Here is an 11,970-nt window from a genome sequence, read left to right as displayed (position 1 = left end):
AAATATTGATCTTGTTTGGGGTACTATAATCGTACCATAATTGTAGAATTGTTGACCTACAGAAGGAAGCCCTCAGAAATCAGGTTGGTTTACGCAGATTGATCTATTCATCCCCACTCATCTGCTCTCTTCTCTTATCTCGGCAAGCTATTTGCCAGTGTCTGTTTAGTTTATTTTTGAAACCCATTAATGGCTGTTCATGCCCACTTTACAGGTGGTCGGTCAGTTCCTGATCAGAACCACACTCTGCAAAATAAAAATATTTCTTTGGTCCCCATGTTTCTTTTGCCCTTCATGTGTGTCCCTGCACCATCTGCTAGTGAGAACACCTTCCCTCCATTTAACCTGATGTTTCCTCTCAGCACAACAATGCTCCAAGCTTCTCCAGTCCAGCCTTACAGATGAAACCAGCCATCCCTGGAAATGTCTTCTGCATTCACCCTCTGTATCCTCTTCCAATCCTTTTGGATTCTTTCCTACCAGCAAGCCAAGCATCATGTTGAAGGAGGGAGTTTACAAAGCCAGTGCAAGGTAAGGAAAAGTGATGTGTTATTGTTTTCCTACCAGCAGGCCTGGCGTCATGGAGCAGAATATAAAAGGGAGGCCAGCTCTAGTTGGAGTGGCCATGTTGTTGAGAGCTGTTTGAGGTTGAAATGCTGAGCTTGAGGTCGAAGTTCAGGGGTTTTGACGAAGGAGGTGTCGGCACATTGAGGTAAGATCTTTTTTTAAAACCCAGTAGATGCTCGAGGGATAGGAATGGCAGTCAGCAGAGTGGTATACTCCTCCTGTGAAGTTGAAAGTTTATTGCCACATGCACCAGTACGGTGAGCCAAAGGTGCTATGAGAAACACACATAGGGCACATAGACTCAGGCAACATGAAAAAAAACCAAATTCTACATAACTTACAAACAAAATTTTAAATGAAAGACTGTACAAAAAAATACATTACTGCAAAAATATATTTAGGAAAGAAATAATGTTAGTGTAAGAGGAGAGTCACTGTGTTCCGTTGTTGAGGTAGGGGTAGAGTTAGAGTTTTGCAAGTTGTTGCAAGAAACTGAAGCAGATAGTGTGGGGTTTCAGGCTTCTGCACCTCCTGCCACGATGGTTGCAGTGAGAAGAGGGCATGGCCCAGATGGTGGGGATCCTTGATGATAGATGCCACTGTCTAGAGGCAGCACCTTACACGCTTTCTTTGTGTCCGTGATGGAACATGGCGAGTACACCATTCTCCGCAGCCTCTTGTATTGCTGTGCATTGGAATTGCCATACCAGGCCATAATGCAACTAGTCAGGGTACCTCATGCAGAACATTTGCATAGTTTGTTAATATTCAGAGACATTCTGAATCTCTTTAAACTTGTAAGAAAGCTGCCTTCACAATTGCATCGATGTGCATAACATCTGAGCTGTTATCACCCTGGACTTTGAAGCTGCTAACTCAACGCCACTGACCCACCAATAACCACTACCAATGTCCCCTTTCAAAAGCCAACAATCAAATATCCAGGATATATGAGAAAACTTAAGAAACCAGGAAGGCAAAAAGAGGCCATGAAATGACCGTGGCAAAAAAGCATTAAGGAAAAGAAAACCTTTCGCAAGTATATTAGATGCAAGAGAGTAGCTAAAGAAGGAATAAGTCCCTTCAAGGATGACGGGTAATTGTGTGGAGCCAGGAGATATGAGCAACACTAAATTAACACTTTTCATTGGTATTTTCCAGGGAGAAGGACATGGAGGTTGGAGAGGTAGAGAGGGGGTACACTGATATTCTAGAGCACAGTTGTATCAGGAAGGAGGAAGTGCGAGACATATTGGAGCTCATTAGGATGAATAAATCTCCAATGCTGGACAGGATCAATTATGCGATGCTAAGGGAAGTAAGAAAGTTGTTGGTGCTCTGACAGGGATTTATGCATCTTTGTTACCTTACTGGTAATGTGCCAGAAGACTGGAGGATAGTTACAAGAGCGGAATTCGCTATCAAAACATGGAGGGGACGGAGGACACAATTTTCTAGCGGCCGCGAGCGCGAGGCTTTGGAAGCTCAATCCAGCGCTAAATGCAGCTCAACTCTGCCTGTCTCACCGGGTTAACTACAGCCCTGTCTGGACTGACGGGACACCAGTGCTGCTTCTCTGCGTTGGCCATATTTCCCGCAAGCCCAGGCAGGTTAACCTCGCGGGACAGGCAGAGTTGAGCTGGGTTTAGCGCTGCTTCTCTGCGCCGGCTGTGGGCCTGGGAGTACAGCTCACGTCTGAATCCCGACCTCTCTGACAACCCGTGGGGACAGTGCCGGAGAGCCAGCCGCGATTGATCTTGCCCGCGGATGAGGCGCAGGTCTGTACCACATCTCCCTCTTCCAATCGCCGCACTCTATCCTCAGTTCCACCCCCCCACCTCCCACTACTCCCTCCTCCAATCATCCCGCCCTCAATCATCAGTCCCACCCCCACTATCTCGCGGAAAGCGGAGATTTTAAAATACGGATCACAAAAACTTGGGGGGGATGTCCCCCACCTCACAAAACATGGGGGGGGGGGGGACGTGTCCCCTCTGGCTCCCCCTGTGTTTTCCGCCCCTGGTTAATGTTGTTCCCTTGTGTAGACGGAGCATAAGAGATAGCCTGGATTCTACAGGCAGGTGCGTCTTTCATCTCTGGCAAGGGAGTTGTTGGAGAAGATTCTGAGGAATGGGATTTATGTTCACTTGGAAAGGCAGGGACTATTAGGGAAAGTCTGCACAGTTCTGAGCAGTGAAAATGCTGTCCTATAAATGTGATTTGAGTATTTTGAGGAGAAAACTAAGGAGGTTGATCAAGGCTAAGTGTAGAATAAGCTACAAAAGAAGACAATGGTGGCGGTGGATGAAGGAAAGCGATGGGGCTAGTTAGCAGTGTAAAATGGATTAGGGCAGATGATTAAAGGCTATTTTCTCTAACTGAAGAGTCTAGAAATGGTGGGCATAAGTTCAGTAGGAAATTCGTTCTGCCGTGTCTTCCAAATCTTTACAATTGGACACCCAAACCCCAGGGCAGCAAATACTCACCCATTAACTGAAGTTGGTATATTTACGGATGTTTCAAAGGAATCAATAGAAGTATGGATCAGACAGGAATGAAGATTTGAGGACACAATCGAGCTCAATCTTACTGAGTGGCAGAGCGGTTGAGTGGATGTACACCCGACTCCTGCTGCTTTTATGGAATATCTACAGCAGTAGAAGGTAAGAGATAAAATGAACACAGGGATGAAGGTGCAAGTGAGAAATCGGTGGCTGTGAGAAAAGTTAGAGGGACTTCAAATGACACCATCAGAACCGATTATCAGTAACTTCTGTCCAAAACAATGGCAATGGTGTTTACAGACTTTAATGTTTGATGTCAGACTTGAATATAAACTTGTGTATTGTGCTAAATTAAAATATCAGATGCTGTTACTCCATGAACCTTTATTTGAAAATTGTGGGGGCTGAAGGGGGGGGGAGGAGGAGGTGTGCGTGTGCACGCGTGCGTGTGTGTGTAATGTATGTCAGTTCTGTAGTGGTTGCACATAGACAATGATAATTCTCGATTTAAAGGACCTGTTCCTGGTCCAAATTTGTTGCAAAATTGTAAGGGACCAGATACTGAAGGGCGTACATTTCATTTGATCACATTTGTTCTCGCCAGTGCGGTGATTTTATAACACATTAAGTTGAAAGTTTAAGTATAACCATTGAACCAAGTTCAAGTATATTTGTTGCCCATGCCTCACTACCCTTCAACGGTGCTATTGAGCTGCCTGCTTGAATAGCTGGAGTACAGACTTTGAGAGAAGAAAATAAAATGATTTTTTGTTCTTATTCTACACTTTAATTCTTCTCGAATAGAGTTGTTGAATAACATTGTATTCAGCGTGTAGCTTGAGTAGTGGGAAAAGCTGTTAGCTCTTGCTGTTGTACTGCATCTCATTGGTGCCAGGGACGCTTTTGAAAACCTAAGAGATTTGAACTTTTAATACAAAACATTGCAATCGATAGAGAGGAGTATCCAGAAGCAAGATAAAACCACAACAGATGGGAATGGAGTGCATGTCTGTTCAGCTGAGAAGGAAGCTCCATTCAGTTAAATTACTCAGTCTGATATGGCAAGGATTGTTAAGCGTCTGTGGGTCACTGTATCTCCTGGACCAGGAAGTTCCTTTAGAAAGGAGACGAGGAGCAATTTCTTTAGCCAGAGGGTGGTGAATCTGTGGAATTCACTGCCAGTGACGGCTGTGGAGGCCAAGTCTTTGGATAATTTTAAGGCGGAGATTGGCGGATGCTTGATTGGTAAGGGTGTCAAGGGTTATGGGGAGAAGGCAGGAGAATGGGATTGAGAGGGAAAGATAGATCAGCCATGATTGAATAATAGGGTAGATTCCATGGGCCCAGTGGCCTACTTCTGCTCCAATGTCATGAACTTATGACCAAGGGCGAGGGAGCAAGTAAAACAGCCATTGTTCTTCATCCTGATCTGGTATCCAGTTTCCAACTGTAAGTGCAATTACAGGAAAGGCTGATGAGGATTGGACAACACTGAGATTACTGTTCCTTTGATAATGATCATTCTCAGTTTAACAGACCTGCTCCTGTTCCAAACAGAACAGACAAATGCACATGACTGATTTTATACAAATTTATACACTGAAAGCACTGGTGAATGGAATAGGGTGAAGACACAAGCGATCGAGGATGTGCAAAAAGGATTAACTAGGTATCAGGCTTCAGGCATTCAGAGCAACAGTGAATGACTATAGAACCAGTCATTTACTGTTATGGAGGAAAACTCTGAAAGAGGAAAGGGTAAAGTGTTAGTAACCGTAGTAACCCTTCTCCTTGGCCCGTTCATCAGGGTTGAGAATATCTCACTTCCACTCCATTTCTGTGGGCTCTAAGCTAATTGATGAGGTTCAAGTGGGACTTTGTCACAGGTGGGGCTGGAAGAATTTGAGGGGTTGCTGGTGATGACTCTTGGACCATTTAAACTGGACGTGTGTGCTTCCTGTACACAGATGAATGGTCCTCGATGCCAAGCTGAATGCTGCTGCTGCTTCACATTGAGCTGTCATGGGCCAGGGCTTCCCTAGATTCAGAGCAGATGTTGCACTTTTCCCAAGGAGATTTGAAAGCAATCTTGATTCTTTTAGTTTCTTATATTTTCTCATGATACATAAGGCCATTCATCACATCAAGTTTATGCTAGCTCACAGAACACGCCCATCAGTCCTATTCACCACACACCACTCTGCAACCTATAATCTTCCTGCCTGGTAACATATTATTATGGAAGAGTAGAGCACCAGTTGAGGTATTCTGGTATCAGGGATGCAAACAGCATGGGTAACTCACTGGTGCCGATTGACTAATTACAGCATCAACATTGGGAATGTAGGATGTGTACAGGGCCCTAGTGAGACCTCACCTGGAGTATTGTGTGCAGTTTTGGTCTCCAAATTCGAGGAAGGACATTTTTGGTATTGAGGGAGTGCAGCGTATGTTCATGAGGTTAACTCCCGGGATGGCAGGACTGTCATATGTTTATAGAATGGAGCGGCTGGGCTTGTATACTCTGGAATTTAGAAGGATGAGAGGGAATCTTATTGAAACAAAAGATTATTAAGGGATTGGACATGCTAGAGGCAGGAAACATGTTCCCGATGTTGGGGGAATCCAGAACCAGGAGCCACAGTTTAAGAATAAGGGGTAGACAATTTAGAACGGAGATGAGGAAAAACTTTTTCACCCAGCGAGTTGTGAATCTGTGGAATTCTCTGCATCAGAAGGCAGTGAAGTCCAATTCTCTGGATGCTTTCAAGAGAGAGTTAGACAGAGCTCTTAAAGATAGCGGAGTCAGGGAATATGGTGAGAAGGCAGGAACGGGTTACCGAATGTGGATGATCAGCCATGATCACAGTGAATGGCGGTGCTGGCTTGAAGGGCCGAATGGCACCTATTGTCTATTGATCCTGGGTGAGGAGGCTGAACATAATTCTCTGCCAGGATAAGGATTTTCCCGAGGCAGCATTTTGTGATATCACACCAGTATTTTTCCTGATAATAATCCTTTAGCACAGCGCACTTTATCAATGAATATCTAACAAATGCATTGTCATCCACAAACAAACAGCATATCAATAAGCAGACTAAAACAATGTACCATGAAGAAGCAGAGAGCCCTGCAAAGAAACGGATAGTGCATTGCACCATCAATAAAACTAAAACGCTCCCTCCCAGCTTCAGAGACAAACGACCAACAATATACAGACACACAATGTAATGTCAAAAAGTATAACAGTGCTCCCGTGAATAAATCACAGCACAGCATTCCATTAATGAATAGGACAATGCACTGGCATTATACAGGCACAACAATACACCACCAATAAAAAGAAGCAAATGGCTTTCCCGGTATATTCATTGCAAAACGCTGCAACCATAAATGGCACAATGCACCAGCAGTAGAACAATCCCCTTGTTATAAATAGGCAACATAATGCACCATCAACAAACAGGCAAATTAATGCAACATCAGTTTAAAAAAAAAACACTGCACAATACTTTCAGCAAACAGAAGGTACTTTCTCTACATCAAATGAACAAGCAGCACAACATGTCATCAACAGAGACACCATGTCAATACAGAATAATTATTCTCAAAGCATCATTAGCAGAGCCTCAAACAAGGTACACAGTAATAGTAGTGCCTACGCTGCTGATGCCTGAGAGGCAGGAAACCATCTGAGACGGTGGACTTTAAAACATTCAAAATGAAATCTGCACCTCTGACTACTGAGTCTCCTATTATTGCTGCATGCTGAAAGGTAAATGGTTTCTGTAATTAAATACTATGTAACGTACTCTCTGGGTACTAGTGGGGCGATTGGAAAGGAGTTGGGAGTAAAAGGGGTTATTAGTTTCCAAATGCAGGAGGGCAAATAACATCTGAAACAGGGAAGGGTTGGGTGGTTTTGGCTGTGTTTGGGGAGGGCAATGTTACTGAAGAGGACCAGGAAGGCAGATAATGCCTTGGAAATGGAGGGTAATAAAGAATGGTGCCCTATCTGGGGGAAATGGTGAGGATAAGACAGTGCAAATGATTTCTGATGTTCTGGGGGGGTGAGGCACAAGAGAGGTCAGACACTTGGCAATGCCACTAACATGCTGGACAACAGATGATTCCTTGTGTGACATAGGGTGAGAACATTTTTACTAAAGAGAACATTACTTCTGATCTATTGAAGGTTGAGTCAAAAGGTGCTCAGATCCTTGAATGGGTAATGTTGCCAAGTTTAGTTTCGAGATACAACATGGAAACCGGCCCTTTGACCCACCGAATCCATGCTGACTGTCATACTAAAGGGGTATAAGAGGGTTGGTAATCAGTTACTGGAAAGAGGGCAGTGTTGTTAATGTACTAGAGGATGGGTCAAGTGGGTGTCTAGATACAGCACAGCATTAGTGAAGGTATATTGGTATAGCAAAGGTTTCCTTGTATATTGGAAGGCAGGAAAAGGTTCTGCCAGACACTTGATGGGTGGAGGGGACTCTTGGTCAGATACTGATGGAAAGGCTCTTAATATACTGGAGGGTTTTGTTGAGCGGATTGGAACCTAAGGATGAAGGACTTTCCAGAAGATGCGTAGTCATTGGATTAGAGTCACGTCTTATGTGTAGAAGGGCAGGTAACACCCTGTACTTCACAGACACAAGAAATTCAAAGAATGGTCTGTTCTTTTTTCTAATAAACTGAAAATGAAGTAACTGCTGATTGAGTTCATTCGAAATTCATTCGATCTCAGTTGGCAATGAACCTGTTTAAGAGTTACTGTTACCTGAAAAGGATTTCACATCAAAGAAGAGCCAAACTCACAACCATCTTTGTTATGTTGTGTTTCTGTTACATCTCAATGGAAGGGGGACCATGAATGAAGGGCAGTTAAAATACAGAATCAATTTGTACAGGGTAATGTCTTCCTACAAACAAGATAGATTGGAATGTAATCAATGTCTGACAGGTTTGATTGCAGAATAACCAAAATTAAAGCATTGAAACAGGTGGTATGAAAAGGTTCTTCTTTTATCAGCCCTATTTATCTTATATCTTCCTCATTCTTGGCAACCCCATTGATTGAATTAGAGGCCTGCATAGTGGTGCAGCCTCACAGCTCCCTTGACCCAGATTCAACCCTGATCTCCCTCAGCATAGGAGCACCGCAAGGCTGCTTACTCTTCCATCTCCATTACTCTCTCTACACCAACGACTGCACCTCCACAGACTCCTCTGTCCAGCTTCTCAAGTTTGCCGACCACACAGCCCTGATTGGACTGATCCAGGATGGGGAGGAATCCGCCTACAGACAGGAAGTGACACAGCTGGCGTCCTTGTGACTTCGTAACAACCTGGAGCTCAATGCTCTTAAGCCATTGGAATTAATTGTAGACTTTAGGAGAGCGCCCCCCCCCACTCACCAACTGTCGCATCTGTGGACGCCTTTAAGTTCCTTGGAACCATCATCTCCAAGGGACCTTAAGTGGGGGGCTACCATCAACGTCAAAAAGGCCCAACAGCGGGTGTACTTCCTGCGGCAGCTGAGGAAACACAATCTGCCACAGGTAATGATGGTCCAATTCTATACTGCCATTGTATAGTCTGTTCTCACCTCCATCATGGTCTGGTTTGGCTCAGCTGCCAAGCGCGACATCCGGAGGCTGCAGCGAATCGTTCGATCAGCTGAGAAGGTTGTTGGCTGCAACCTTCCCCCCCATTGACGAACTGTACACTGCAAGGGATGGGAAGTGAGCAGGTAAATTCATCTCTGACCCCTCTCACCCTGGTCACAAACTCTTTGAATCACTTCCCTCTGGAAAGCGACTCCGGACTGTCAAAGCTGCCACAGCCAGACATAGAAACAACTTTTTTTGCATGAGTAGTAGCTCTACTCAATAACCAAAACTGTAGCCTCCTTTTGCTCTGGTATTTTATTTCATTCACATGTTTAAACTATAATGCTTTATTCTTAATATTTTAATGTTTTATTCTTAATGGTTTACTGTATGTCGTGTTGTTACTTGCAAGCGGAGGACCAAGGCAAATTCCTTGTATGTGTACATACTTGGCCAATAAACTTATTCATTCATTCATTCATTCATTCAATGCTGTCTGTGTGGAGGTTGCATGTCAAGGTGCAGGACCCATTCAACAGTATCAATATCACCGACATATCCAATATCCCTTGGAATATCTTTAGTAATCTAGATCCACTATGTTGAAAACTCATTTTATATCTTCTTAAAATCCAGTAAGGGTCTTTGTTTAATTCAATGTTCAGCTTAATATACTTTGTACTCCTTGGGCTGTTTGCATTTACTTTTGTTGTCCTTCATGCATGTGATCAGGTATATAGCTTTCCAGCCCATTTTTCACCCATGTTATGTGCTTGAATGTCTGATTTCTGCGGGAGGTTGGTCAGGCTGCTAAAGGTGACAAAAGAAGAACAAATATACATGTTCCTTCTCCAGATCACAGGCCAACTCTTGTTGAACATTGGTGTGGAGATGCGACTGTGAACAGCTGAGTTGTCACCAACTGACAGACAGCCCACCTGTAGCCAGATGTGGGCATGACAATTGGGGAGGTAGGATACAGGCGATAGTAACAAAAATCATGCTGCTACAAGAGATAGTAAAGTAACCTGGGCTGATGGGAGCAGGTTACCATAGCATCTCACAGCATGGAAACAGGCCCTTTGGCCCAACTTTCCCACACCAGCCAACATGTCCCATCTACACAAGCCCCATCTGCCTGCACTTGGCCCATATCCCTCTAAACCTGTCCTATCCATGTACCTGTCTAAATGTTTCTTAAACGCTCCAATAGTACCTGCTTAAACTACATCCTCCAGCAGCTCATTCCATACACCTACCACCCTTTGCCTGTAAAAGTTACCACTCAGGTTCCCATTAAATCTTTCCCCCCTCACCTTAAACCTATGTCCTCTGGTTTTCGATTCACCTACTCTGCGCAAGAGACTCTGTGCATCTACCTGATCTATTCCTCTTATGATCTACTGAGCAGAGTTAGAGTTTGATTCGCAATCTTTACCTTCCATGGTAGTGAAATGGTTATGTAGTAGCTGGAATGATGCAAACCTGCAGACTAGGGGTCTTTTTGTTTTAACTCTACCATTAACAGGTGGGGTATGGAATGGAATATTTCCATCAGATTCTGCAGCAGCGTAAATGCGTGGCATCGTTTGGCTTCACAGTTTTATAACAATGAATGAGCCAGTGAAAATTACAGAGCTACATAATTATTTATTTTCGTTTAATTCCTTCCTGATGCCCTACAATTAACAATCTATTACATACTGGATGTAATTACACACCACTCAAATAACACAGGTCCTCACGGTGAGCCTTTCATGCCAATTAATGGGGGTGTATTTTGAATCAGGCAACAAGGGGCTCTCTCTGGACAGATGACCAGGGGTCTCTCAGGAGGAAGAAGGGGAGGTTAAAGGAGAACTTGGGGCAAATGATTTTAAAAGTGTAAGTGAAATAGGAAGCATTTGAAATGGACTGATCTGACAGAGCTGCACTGAAGGATTTACATTATTTATTAAATATTAAATAAACTATTTATTCTGCCAATGTGGTGATACGTGCACATGCTTTAACTCCAGACTGCTTCAGAAATACACTGAATTCAGCTGTACATCTCTATAAAGCCTACTGAGCTCCAAAGAATAAAGTCCTAACCTCCCAAACCTCTCCATGTAGTTCAAGCCCTTGAGGAATTCCTCATAGAGGGAATAGGTGAGTAAAAGTGGTTCAGGAAATAAACATATGTGGTACATGAATGGAATGTGATAAACAAAGCCCTATTGAGTTGAAGCAAACATTTGGTTTAAGTCAATACTTTGAGGATTAAACATTAGGTAATTCCCAGTAGTAATAGCATTTTATAAATTATTCTGATAAAGTTAATCTAATAAAATCTAAGAAACAGAGGTTGGCAAAGCAACTCAGACGTGAGGAAAGAACACAATGTACATGATGGAATAATTACAAAAACAAAGAGAAACGGTGGTGTGTGTGGATACCTGTTTGAAGCAGCTGGGCAGATTGAAGAAATTATGCTGGGTTTTATAGACAAATATCACACGGCAAAGAAGTCATAATGAACCTTCATAAATAAATGACTGGTTTGTCTAGTTCGGGGAATCACACTTTAGAAAAGATGTGAGCTTTTGGTGAAAATGCAGGAGAGATTTGCCAAAATGTTTCCAGGAATAAGGGACAGATTAGAGAAGCTAGGGTTCTTCTTGGAAAAGAGGAGACTGTGGGGAAACAATTTAGAACATAGTAGGTGTTTAGGGTCTTAAATTCACCACTTCAAGACAGATCCAATTGTTATTGCTTAGAAAGGAGCTGAATAGAGTGGTGCAGCTCAGTAACAGACCCTTCAGTCCATGTGTCCATGCTAACTGAGATTTACATCTACGCTAATCTCATTTTCCTGCACAGCCCATACTCCTCTAATCAAGTCAAGTCAAGTCAAGTTATTCACATACACATACGAGATGTACAGTGAAATGAAAAGTGGCAATGCTCGCGGTCTTTGTGCAAAAATACAGGCAGACAAACAACCAAACAATTTCCTATCCATGCACTTGTCCAAATGCTTTTCAAACACTGACTGTGTCTTCCTCTACCATCTTCACCGGTAATTTGTTCCATGTACCCACCACTGAAAAACGTGCCCGACGGATCACTTTTAAATAATTCCCCTCAGACCTTAAACCTATGCCCTCCAGTTTTAGACATCCTACTCTTTGAACAAGACTGGGATCCACCCTATCTTTGTTGCATGATTTGATAAACCTCTGTAAGGTCACCCCTCGGTCCCTGCGCTCCAGTGAGAACAATCTCAGTCAATCCTATC

Source organism: Leucoraja erinacea, chromosome 14 (genome assembly GCF_028641065.1).
Source record: "Leucoraja erinacea ecotype New England chromosome 14, Leri_hhj_1, whole genome shotgun sequence".
Classification (NCBI taxonomy): Eukaryota; Metazoa; Chordata; class Chondrichthyes; order Rajiformes; family Rajidae; genus Leucoraja; species Leucoraja erinaceus.
The sequence above is the reverse complement of the archived record's forward strand: the minus strand, read 5'-3'. Positions refer to the sequence as shown.